Source organism: Marmota flaviventris, assembly GCF_047511675.1.
Source record: "Marmota flaviventris isolate mMarFla1 chromosome 2 unlocalized genomic scaffold, mMarFla1.hap1 SUPER_2_unloc_1, whole genome shotgun sequence".
In the NCBI taxonomy this organism is placed as follows: Eukaryota; Metazoa; Chordata; class Mammalia; order Rodentia; family Sciuridae; genus Marmota; species Marmota flaviventris.
In genome coordinates, this window is record NW_027287671.1 from 96,909 (window position 1) to 100,369 (window position 3,461).

A 3,461-nucleotide genomic window follows, 5' to 3' on the forward strand; every position below is an offset into this window, starting at 1 on the left:
AAACAAAACCAAGCCCTAGCCCTAATAATAAACCTTAACCTAACCCAAACACTAACCCTACCCCTAGACCTAACCCTAGTGATAATTCTGGCTTTAACCCTAAAGCTAACTCTAACCTGAACACTGACCCTGACCATAACACTAACTCTAGCTCTACACATCACAATAACACTAACCCTAACCGTAACACGTGACCTAGTCATAACACAAACCCAAAAACTGGCCCTATCATAACCCTAGTTCGTACATTATCTGTAACCCTAACACTAGCCCTAACCTAAACCAAATTGGCCCTAATCTGACCTTAACCCTAGCTTTAACCCTAACACTAACCCTAGCTGTAAGCCAATCCCTAACCCTTGCCCTATACCTAAATCTTATCCTATTTGTTACCTTAAGCCAACCCCTAAAAGTAATGCTAACCCTGGTCCTAACCCTAATTCATAGCCTAACCCAAACCCTAACCCTATTACTAGTCCTAACCCTAGCCCTCATTCTATCTCTAACCATAACCCAAACATTAATCCTAACCCTGAAACTTATACTGACCCTAACACTAATCATAGGTCTAAAACTGACCCTAACCCGAATCCGAACCCTAACACTAACCATACCGGTAATCCTATACATAAACCTAAACCTAACACTAGTGCTAGACCTAAACCTAATTCTAAATCTAGCAATAACTCTAGCTCTAGACTGCAACAACAACTTTTCCCTAGCCCTAACAATCACCCTTAACATACCCAAACACTAACCCTACTTCTAGACCTAACCCTAGTCCTAAATCTGACACTAACCCCAACACTCACTTTAACCTAAACACTGACCCTGACCCTAACATAAACCTAGCTCCAAAGCTCACCCTAAATCAAAACCTAATACTAACACTACACCTAGCCATAACCCTAACCCTAAAAATAGCCCTAAACATAACCCTATCTCTTAATTACCTATGGCCCTAACCCAAAGACTAAACTAACACAAAACCTAGCCCTAATCCTAGGCCTAAACCTAGCCCTAAGTGTAACGCTAAACTAACCCTAGCCCTATCCCAAACCTAACCCTCCCCTTAGACCTAACCCTAGCTCAAAGCCTAACCTTTACCCTAAAGATAAACCTAGCCCTATCCCAAACCCTAATCTATCCCTAACCCTAATACTAACCTAAACCATAGCCCTAACCATAGCTCTAATTCTATACACTACCCTAACCCTAACCCTAATCCTAACCATAACCCTAGCCCTAAAACTAGCTCTAATCCCATCCATTACCCTAACCATAATCCTAACCCTAATTCTAACCCTAGGCTTAACCCTAACCCTATCACAATCCCTAAACCTATCCATTACCCTAAAACTAACCTGTACCCTAATTCTAAGCCTATTCATTACCCTAACCCTAACTCTAAACCTAACGCTAATTAAAGCCCTAAACCTAAACCTAAACCGTAACCTAAACTGAACCATAAGCTATACCCTGACCTTAATAATACATCTAGCTCTATAATTGACCCTTACCTTAAACCTAACCCTTACACTAGACCTAACCATGAACATTACCCTAAATCTATCCCTAGCCATATCCCTAGACTTAACCCTAGACACTTACCCTAACACAAACCCTAGATCTAAAATTTATCCTAACTGAAAAACTAACTCTAAAACTAGATGAACCTTAAATCTGCCCATAAACATAACCCTAGCTTTTACATTACCCATACACCCAACACTAGCCCTAAACCTCACAAACAACCTAGCCCTAAACCTAGCCCCAAATCTAGACCTAAGCATAACCCTAAACCTATCTCTAGCATTAACCTTAACCCTAAACTGGCTCTGGCCCTAACCCTACTAAAATTCTAATCCTTACCCTAAACGTAAAAATCGTCCTAACCCTCAACATAACCTAAACCTAGCCTGAATCCTAACTGTAACCATAGCACAAATCCTAGCACAAACTCTATCCATTACCTTAAACATAACCCTTACCCTAATGCTAACCCAAGCCATAACCCTAACCCTAACACTAACCATAGCCCTGACTCTAACCCTAACCCTCAACCTAGACCTAACCCTAGCTCAAACCCTAACACTTCTACTAAACCTAACACTAACACTAACCCTAGGCCTATCTCTAAACCTAGCCAAAATCCTAAGGTTAACACAAGCCCTAACACTAGCACTAACCCAATCCTTTACTCTAAACATAAACCTAACTAACCCAAATGCTAACCCTAGGCCTAACCCTAATCCTATCGCTAACACTAACCCTACCTATTACTCTAAACCTAATCTGAACTCTAAACCTAACACTATCCATTACTTTAACCGTAACCCTAATGCTAATTTGAGCCCTAACCCTAAACCTTATCCTAAACCAAACCCTAAACCGGACTCTGACCATAATAATACACCTAGCTCTAAACCTGACCTTTACCCTAAACCTAACTTTCCACTAGACCTAGCCATAAAACTAAAGTTAATACTATTCCTAATGATAACCCTAGACCTGACATTATCCCTAGCCCTAATTCTAGCTCTAACCCTAACACAAACCCTAACCCTCATCCTAGCCCTAAATCCAGCTTTAATCCTAACCTGAACACTCACCCTATTCTTATACCTCATTTTAACCCTCTCCCTAGCCCTGAACCTAGCCATAACCTCATCCCTTCCCTTAAAACTAATCATAACACTAACACTGACCCTAATTCTAGCCGTAACCATGGGTCTAACCCTAACACTAAACCTAGCGCTAATGTAGCCCTAATTTAGCCATAACCCTAAGCAAATCCCTAATTCTAGCTCTAAGAATAACTCTAACTCTCAACCTATCCCTATTTCTATTTCTAAACCTGTCTATTACCATAACCCTAACACTAACCCTAACCTTAGCCCTAAACTTAGATCAAACTATAACTCTAAATCTAACCCTAACCTTAAGCCTAAACCTCACCTTACCACTAGTTGAACACTATCGCTAATCATAAAACTAACCTTAACCCTAAACCTCGCCCTAAACAAAACCGAGCCATTAGCCTAACCTTAAACCTAACCTAAACCAAATACTAACCCTACAACTAGACATAACCCTACTCAAATTCGAGTCCTAGGACTAAAACTAACCCTTACCCTGACTCATATCCAAACACTAAACCTAACTCTATGTATCACCCTAACCATAAAGCAAATGCTAACACCATTCCTAGCCCAAACCCTATCCCTAAAACTAACCCTAATAATAACCCTAGTTCTTACATTAGCCATAGTCCTAACCCTAGCCCTAACCCCAAAACAAAAATAGCCTGAATATGAGCCCTAAACCTAGATTTAACCCTAACCCTAGCCCAAGCCGTAAACCTAACGCTAAACCTAGCTCTAAACCTAGCTATAACCCTATCCCTTATCCTAAGCCAAACCCTATCCATAATGCTAACCCTAGTCCTAATTGTAATCCTT